The sequence below is a fragment of the Elephantulus edwardii genome, unplaced genomic scaffold (assembly GCF_000299155.1).
Source record: "Elephantulus edwardii isolate Elephantulus edwardi_28Jun2011 unplaced genomic scaffold, EleEdw1.0 scaffold00231, whole genome shotgun sequence".
NCBI classification, from domain to species: domain Eukaryota; kingdom Metazoa; phylum Chordata; class Mammalia; order Macroscelidea; family Macroscelididae; genus Elephantulus; species Elephantulus edwardii.
In genome coordinates this window covers 225,871-235,605 of record NW_006399981.1, presented here as the reverse complement: position 1 = coordinate 235,605, position 9,735 = coordinate 225,871, and the positions used below count along the sequence as shown (strand labels likewise).

The 9,735-nt window shown below is 38.9% G+C and overlaps 1 protein-coding gene across 1 annotated transcript in view; it reads right to left on the bottom strand.

The window, feature by feature from the left end:
- Positions 1–9,735, bottom strand: part of CCDC41 (coiled-coil domain containing 41) — a 122,830-nt gene that overhangs the window by 86,797 nt on the left and 26,298 nt on the right. The window lies entirely within an intron of this gene.

Here is a 9,735-nt window from a genome sequence, read left to right as displayed (position 1 = left end):
GTACAACAATGAATGAATTTTTTTAAACAGAAAAGCAAACTGGAGTAGGGGTCTGGAGGAAAATATGCAACAATGAATGAATGGAAATCCAAATTTTCTGTGTACATTTGTTAAAATCACAATTAAAAAATTATGTAAAAAGAAAACAGATTGTTTTGCATACTTTGGATATGTCATCAAGAGGAGCCAATCCCTGGACACAGACACTATGGTTAGTAGAGAGGGTCAGTGAGAAAAGGAAGACTTTCACTGAGATGGCCTGACATAGCAGCTGCAAAAATGGGCTGAAGTGCCGCAGCAACTGTGAGGATGGACCAGGACTGAGAAGGGTTTCCTTCAGTTGTACATGGTCGTGCTTTAAGTTGGTATGACTTGATGGCAACAAGACACCACCACCAGTAGTTTTGAAAGGCACCTATGTGATAGCTGAAGCTTTGGAACCAACTAGAAGGTCAGCACATAATAAAACAAACAGTTAAATGTAGCATCTAGCTTACACCTCATATTCATAACTTCTAAACCAGGAATCACTATAAACTACTCTATCACCACTTCTGCCCTAGTGATCTGGGCACTAAGCTTAAAAACATTCTCTGCCCTTCTGACTGCCTCTACTTTCAATCAGATTCCTATGTAATCTTTCCTGATGTCTTTAGCTTGTTACATTCTCAATTTTGCCTCTAAATTTCCAAGAGGTTTGTTTCCATTTCCCTTTTATGGCATGTCTGCCTTATACAACTGGAAAAAATGATGTACTAATTAACTTATTTTCATTTTTAAAACATGGTGAAGTAAACTAGCTTAAACAGAAACTGATCAAAGATTAGAAATAAGAGTGGATCTAGGCTGGAAAAATCACTCAATCTTCAGGGTACATAAAAAAGAAAGGCAGAATATCTAACTGCTCCATCCATTTTTACTTTTTTACCACCCTGAAGCAGGGTCGGGCCTACTTAGTCCTTGGGTGGGAGACTACCTGGTAATACTGGCTGCTATAGGCTTAAATTTTTTGAGCTGTGGTGTTGGACAAGATCATAGACATCCCACAGATGGCCAAGAGAACAAACAGTTATGTCCTGGAGAGGGTACAGATGAAGTGCTCTTTGGAGGCAAGAATGATAATCGGGCATGGTGCTGTGAGGGGCTATTCCTTGGAGAAGGACATAATACTGGGCAGGGTAGAGGATCAATGAAGGAGAGGAAGCCACTCAACCATGTGGACTGACATGGTAACTGCTGTAATGGGTTCTTTTGTGTCAGGAAGTGAGGATGACGCACAATAGAACAGAATTCATTGGGTCGCAATGAGTCATGCTTGACTTGATAGCACTTAACTATGACAACGTTTATGGTGAAGAATGGAGAAATGGTTAAGAGCACAGGTTCTAGAATCAGACGACATGTATTATTTTTTTCAGTCTTGATTGCATGTTTGATCAACTTCTGATGCAAAAGTTGGTAAACAATAATAATGGGCGACTGGAACGCAAAAGTTGGGAACAGGGAAGCAGGATCAGTAGCTGGAAAACACGGGCTCGATGAGAGAAATGAGGCTGGAGATAGAATGATAGAGTTCTGCACATTCAATGATTTATTCATTGCAAATACTTTTTATAAGAAACATAAACGCAGGCTATACACATGGATCTCACCTGATGGTATGCATAGGAATCAAATCGATTACATTTGCGTAAAGACTCGCTGGAGAAGCTCAGTATCAGCAGTGAAAACCAGACCAGGTGCTGATTGTGGGACAGACCACCAACTACACATATGCAAGTTCAAGCTGAAGTTGAGGAAAATTAAGTCAAGTCCATGGGAACCAAAATTTGACCTTAAGTCTGTCCCACTAGAATTTCAAAACCTTCTCAGGTACAGGTTAGAGGCCTTGAGCACCAATGAGCGTAGACCAAATGAGCTCTGGGAGGATATCAAGAAAATCGTCCATGAAGAATGCAAAAGATCATTACAAAGGCTGAAGAAGAAGAAGAAAAGACCAAGATGGATGTCAGATGAGACTCTGAGTATTGCATTAGAGTGCCAAGAAGCCAAAACTAAAGGAAGAAATCAAGAAATCAAAGAGCTGAACAGAAAACTTCAAAAGGCAGCTTGGGACGACAAAGCAGAATGAAATGTGCAGAGAGCTGGAGTCAGAAAATCAAAAGGGCCGGACTCGCTCAGCGTTTCTTAAGCTGAAGGAAATGAAAAACAAATTCAAGCCACAGGTGGCAATACTTAAAGATAGCTGGGGTAGAATGTTAAATGATCCAGGAAGTATCAAAAGAAGATGGAAGGAGTACACAAGAGTCACTGTATCAGAAGGAATTGGCTGACATAGAGGAATTTCATGAAATAACATATGAACAAGAGCCTATGGTGATGAAGGAAGAAGTTCAAGTTACTCTGAAGGAATTGGCAAAAAAACAAGGCTCCAGAAGTTGACAGCATACCAATTGATTTATTTCAACAAAGAGACGTTGCCCTGGATGTGCTTACTAAGTTGTGCCAGAAAATCTGGAAGACAGCCAGCTGGCCAACTGACTGGAAGAGATCACTATTTGTTCCCATTCCAAGGAAAGGTGATCCAACCGAGTGTGGAAATTATCGAACAATATCATTGATATCACATGCAAGCAAGATTCTGCTGAAAATTATCCAAAAACATTTGGAACAATATGTCAACAGAGAACTGCCAGATGTGCAGGCTGAATTTAGAAGAGGTCGTGGTACTAGGGATATTATAGCTAATGTAAGATGGATCTTGGCAGAAAGTAGAGAATACCAGAAGAATGTCTAACTGTGCTTCACTGACTAAGCAAAGGCTTTGACTGTGTGGATCACAACAAGCTATGGCTGAGTCTGAGAAGACTAAGGTGCGCCTGACCCAGGCTATAGTCTTTGCAATTACATGCTATGCATCGGACAGTTGGACAGTGAATAGGGATGATAGAGAATTGATGCCTTTGAGTTGTGGTGCTGGAGAAGATTGTTGAATATACCATGGACTGCTAGGAGAGCAGACAGGTTTGTCCTAGAGAGGGTGAAGCCAGAATGTTCCCTGGAGTCAAGGATTCTGAAGCTTCGTCTGACATACTCTGGGCATGCTGCAAGGAGGTCCTCGGAGAGGGACATCATGTTTGGGAGAGTGGAGGGACGGCACAGGAGAGGAAGACCCTCGATGAGATGGATCGATTCTGTGAGTGGAGCGGTGGAAATGAATGTGTTTGAGACAGCGAGGTTGGCACAGGATAGAATGGCACTTAGGGCTCTTGTACATGGGGTCGCTGTGAGTCGCAAATGATTCGATGGCACATAACAACAACAAATTATTTTTTATTTGTTGTATAAATTCACATACACATAAGGATTAATATTTATATTATTATAAGGAATAATGCAAAGAGATTCTGTGTACCCTTGACTAATTTTTCCCCAATGGAAATATTCTCCCTCTTCTAGTTTCTAGAAACATTATTTAAGAATTGGTCTTAAATCTACTGGTTGAGTTATAGTAACCTGCCATTTTCAAGGAATTAAACCATCTCTTCCAAGTGGCCAAATTTATGTAGGTTACTGTTGCTGTTAGGTGCAATCAAGTTGAATACAATGCAAAGCAACCCTATGAATAGGTCTCAGCCATGTTCTATCCTGCACCATCCTCACCATCTCGTACACACTGAAGCCCACTGCTGTAATCACTGTGCCAATCCATCTGGTTGAGAGTCTTCCTCTACTTCACTATCCCTTCACTTTCCAAGCATGATATTCCTCTCCAAAGACAGCCTCTCCTCTCCTTGCAACATGGCCAAGGTATGTGAGACGAAGCTTCATCATCCTTGCCTCCAAGGGTCATTCTGGCTAGACATCCTCTGTTTTTGGTTGTTGTAGTTTTTTGGTTTTGGGTTTTTGTGCGTTTTGTGGGTTGTTGTTTGTTTTTCTTTTCAGTCCATAGGAGTCCGTATTCTTCTCCAATACCATAGTTCAAAGGCATCAAATCTTTTTGTGTCATCCTTATTCACTGTCCAATTCTCAGCAACATAGCAAATGACTGAAAAGACCATGGTCTGAGTCAGACATACCTGATTCCTCAAACTAACATCATTGCTCCCCAAAAATTTAGGGAGGTCCCTGACTACATACTTTCCCAGTGCAATATGGCTCCTGACTGGTGTTACTAAATATACTGATTGAAGATCCAAGTAAGATGAAGTTGTTGACAGTTTCAGTCTTTCCTCCATCTAGTATGATGTTGTGTATTGGTCCAAGGGTGAGAACTTTTCTTTATACTGAGATGCAATTAGTATTAAAGGCTGTAGTCTTTGATATTCTGCAGCAAGTGCTTCAAGTATTCCACACTTTTAGTAAGCAAGATGGTGTCATCCAAATCATGAAGGTTACTGATGAGTCTTCCTCCAATCCTGATGCCACATTTTCCTTCTTAGAGTGATTGTGGGGCTGAACAGGCTGAAAATCTTTAACAACCTCTATCTCTTCTCCACCTATCATGGTGCTGTTGGCCCAGTGGTGAGAATCTGTTGTCTTAATGGTGAGCTGTAACCCATATTTAAGACTACAGTCCTTGACCTCCTATAGCAAGCACTTCAGATCCTCCTCTGTTTTGGTAAGCAAGTCTGTGTCATTTGGATATCGTAGGTTGCTGATGAGTCTTCCTCCAATCTTGACACCACATTCCTCCTCATAAAGCCCAGCCTCCCAGATGATCTGTTCTGCATACAGACTGAAAAAGTATGGAGACAGAACACACCCTGATGCATTCCTTTCCTGATTTTGAACCACGTGGTATCTTCTTGATCTGCTGTGAAGACTGCTTCCTGGTCCAAATATAGGTTTCCCATGAGCACAATCAAGTATTCTGATATTTCCATTCTTCTCAAGGTTAGCCACAATTTTTTGTGAACCAAACAGTCAAATGCCTTTGCAAAGTCAGTGAAACACAGATAGACATTCCTGTTACTCTTTGCTTTCTGCCAAGAAATATCAGACACTGGCAATAATATCTTCACTGCCACAGCCTTTTCTAAACCCGGCTTGTATTTATAGTTGTTATTTGTCAATGTACTGTTCCAGTCGTTGCTAGATAATTTTTAGCAGGATTGTGCTTGTGTGTGATAGTAGTGATATTGTTCTATAATTAACTACAATCTGTTGGGTCACCTTTTTTTGGAATGGAAATAAATATAGATCTCTCCCAGTTAGTTGGCCAGGCAGTTGTCTTCCATATTTCTTGGCACAAACTAGTAAGCACGTCCAGGGTAGCATCTGGCTGTTGAAATATGTCAACTGGTTTTCCATTAATTCCTGGGGTCTTGTTTTTTGCCAATTCCTTCAGAGCAGCTGAACTTCCTCCTTCATCACCACTGCCTCTTGATCATATGCAGTTTCATTAAATTTTTCTATCAGCCAATTCTTTTTGGTATAATGAATCAATACTCCTTCCATCTTCTTTTAATGCTGCCTGGATCATTAAATATTCCATCCATAGCAACCTTAAGTATTGCAACTCAAGGCTTTAATTTGTTCTTTAATTTCTTCATCTTAAGAAATGCTGAGTGAGTCCGGCCCTTTTTATATCATTAATTTCACACGCATTAAAGAGAACTGTTTAAAAGGGATATATGATTGGATATTATTGTCATGACAGGAGTCCAGAATGAAGGCTGCACAGTAGAATGGACCTGGGGGAAGGGATTGCATAACAATGAAAGAGTTTTTCTTTTACTTTTCAAGGAGAAGAGTGAATTGGAGGGGTGGGGATGGGCAGGGAGAAAAGTACAACAATGAATGGTTGGAAACCCTAAGTCTCTGTAAACTTTCATTAAAAGTAATTTTTAAAAAAGTCACATGCAAGCAAAATACTACTGAAGATCATTCAAAAATTACAAGGACAGTACATAGATAGGGAACTGACAGAAGTTCAAGCTGGATTTAGAAGAGGCTGTGGTACCAGAGGTACCACTGTTAATGTTAAATGGGTTCTGGCTGAAAGCAAAGAACACCAGAAGAACATCTATTTGTGCTTCATTGAGTAAGCAAATGTATACTTGCGTTGTATGTATCATAACAATTGAATTTTTTTAAATATTTAGAAAATTTAGTAATATACCTTTCCAGAAGGGTGAGGTTGGGCAGGGGGAAATTGTAGCATTGCACAATTTGATGACTGGAAGGAGGAGTAGGTAAAGGAAATGAGAAAGATCTGGTGGGGATCTGGAAAGACAGAGTATATAGACAGAGGGCATAGTTCAATGTTGATTAATTTTATAAAATATAATGAAAGGAAATAATTTATAAAGCACAATGAATGAAAAATAGTGTGAAACAATATATACAAACTTTGTAAGCAAATCAATAAAAAATACATATTTTTATTTTAAAAAGTTATTCGCAACAAGAAAAATCCATTGTACAGGTATAATATTTTTTTAAAAAATTCCTATCACAATTCTCTTCAAGGAAATAAACAATAAATGAGTTTTTAATATAAAAAATTAGAGTATGGCATATACAGGCTCTACTATGACATTTTTCTGCTATTCTCTGATTCACAATTACTTTTATGATTTACTGGTACAATATAGGAACTGAAGTGCAAAGACAAGTGATACAACTAGCTATATACTATTTAATAATGTTCGTTAGTAATTAATTGGGAAGTAAAAAGAAAAAATTTCAGTTGTATCATAAAGTCTTTTCTTTTTTTAAATTTTTTTATTATTATTGATTTTAATGAAAATTTAGAGAGACTTTATTTAGAGAATGAATTTCCATTCATTCATTGTTGCACTAACGTCTTACTTTTCTGAATAAATACTAAGTTGAATACTAATACTAATTTAAATACCAATACTAATTTTTCTGATCAAATATTAATTTGATCTTTAGCCATCAGTTTATTTTCAGATTCCTAAGAATGTCATACTTAAAATCACACTTATAGTTTGATTTCTAACAATGTCATAAGAGATTGCAATTATGAAAACTAATGATGTTACTATCCTTTAAAAAGTTTATCATCATTTATCTGCACTTTGGTGGCCTAGTGGATGAGGAATTATGCTACCAACCCAACAGCATGTGGTTCAAACCCACTAGCTGCTTTATAGAAAAGAGATGGCCAATATCCTCTTGCGAGACTTACAGCCTCTGAAAACTCACTGCAGGGTCAGCTATGACAATAGCAATAAATGAGTAACTAAACCTTTAAAAAAATTAACAAATATCATTTGGTCTTTCAAAGGTGAAACATCATATTAGTTATCAGACTAAAACTGAAAGTTTCTATCTACAAGAAAACAAAACTGAGAAACTAGAGACTAAATAATTCCTACCAGATAAACACTATCTTTAGATTTTCAAAACAAAGTATAAAACCTATAGCAAGTCAGACTTGCTAACCCAAAGGGAGCACGTCTCTGGTCGTTTGAGTCCACCAGTGGCTCTGCAGCAGAAAAACCAGGCAATCTCTTCCATGCAACTTAAAGCCTCCAAAAACCCACTGGAATGTCAGCTACAAGTCAATTCCAACTCAACCACTGTGAGTTTAAGTTCTGAGTGTTTTTTCATTATAGAAGAGTCTTTCAGTTTCACTTGTAATTATCTTTAAAATTTTTTTACTTTAGGCTAGAAATCCTCATCATTCATATTTTTCACAAGAAAATATTTTATATACAGATTAAATCTGTCATAATGACAGATTCAAAGTCTTTTATAATCACATGATGTAGATGCACTGGTATCTTGACAAAATTAGTTACTGGATGGTCTCTAATTACTGTTGTTACATACCTTTGAGTGGGGACTGAATCATAGCTGACCCTCCAGAGGGTTTGCAGAGGCAGTTAATCACATAGGTGAAGATGGGCCTATCTTCCTCCTGCAGAGCAGCTAGTGGATTCGAACCACATGTCTTTGGGTTGGCAGCATAACTCCTTACCCTAAGACATTAAAATTCCCTCATCTCTAATTAGAAGAGTAATTTCAAATACCTGATAATTTTAGACTTAAAAATTCTGGTCTGCAAGAGACCACAGACACTTGTGATCTGCAGTTAACTTGCTGACTCCATTTTCTCATTTAAAAAAAATTTTTAAAAGGTATAGTTAGCCTGTCCATCTCACTACTGTAATAAAAGTATTTATGATACATAAAGCATTAATGCTCTAAAGAATTTTAAAACTGAAAAAGAACATTCATTTACCAGTACTATAAACAGATTTACATATCCAAATTTCATATAGCTTGTAACATATCTATCACAGAATAGTTTCATCATTGATTGAACTAAACCAATTTGATTGAAATAACACCATTTCTGTGAACTCAGGAATCACATAAGCTGTAAACGACACAGGAAGAGACTGACCATTTTCTCTTGCAGAGTTGCCTATGGATTTGAAAAACCATAGAAGCATCACCTCTGAGTTAGCATGAGTAGGCATCTCCCTAACAATTTAGGCCAATGAGCTCCCTACTAAACGAATCAGAAATAACTCAAACTCACTGCTGCCTGGCTGGAATTAACTCGAGTCTCCAGGGGGGTTTTAGAACTGTAAATTGTACAAGAAGAGACTGTTCATTTTTTTCTAAGGTACCGGCAGACTCAAACCACCTGCCTTTGGGTTGCCAATACAACTCCTTACCAACAGGAATCCAGAGCTCCCTATTAAAAGTCTACAAGACTACAAATACTAAATAATGTTTTTAAAGATAAAAAAGTTTAAGTCTTAGTTCCAAAGATAATGATCTATTTTTCAAAATTCTAACTAGTATTACAAGAATGGGAATCCCAGAATACTTGATCGTGCTAATGAGAAACCTATACTTGGATCAAGAGGCAGTCGCCAGAACAGAGCAAGGAAACACTGCATGGTTCAAAATTGGAAAGGGCGTACGCCAGGGATGGGTCCTGTCTCCATACCTCTTCAACCTGTATGCACAACAGATTATCGGGGAAGCTGGGCTCTATGAGGAGAATTCTATCACCAATCTGCATTATGCAGATGACACAACCCTGCTTGCTCTGAAACTGAGGAGGACCTGAAGCACTTGCTGCAGAGGGTCAAGGTCTGTAGCCTCCAATATGGACTGAGGCTCAATGTCAAGAAGACAAAAATTCTCACCACTGGACCAATTGGCAGTGTCAGGATGGATGGCGAAGAGATTGAGATTATTCACAGCTTTAGTTTGCTTGGCTCCACAGTCAACACTCTTGGCACCAGTAGCCAGGAAATTAAAAGACGTATTGCCATGGGAAAGTCTGCTGTTAGGGACCTCTCCAAAGTGCTGAAGAGCAATGGTGTCTCTCTGGAGACTAAGGTGCATCTGATAGAGGCCATGGTCTTTGCTATCAATTGTTATGCATCAGAGAGTTGGACAATAACTAAGGAGGATAGAGAAGGAGAATTGATGCCTTTGAGCTGTGGTGCTGGAGAAGAGTATTGAGGGTACCATGGACTGCTAGGAAAACAAACAGATTCATCCTGGAAAGGGTTAAACTGGGCGGCTCCCTGGAGGCAAGGATTCTGAGGCTCTGTCTAACATACTTTGGACATGTTGTAAGGAGGGACCGGTCCTTGAAGAAGGACATCATGCTTGGGAGGGTGGAGGGACAGCGCAGGAGGGAAGACCCTCTATGAGGTGGATTGATTCAGTGACTGGGGTAATTGGGATGGGTGTATCGGAGATAGTGGGATTGGCACAGGACAGAGCAGAGTT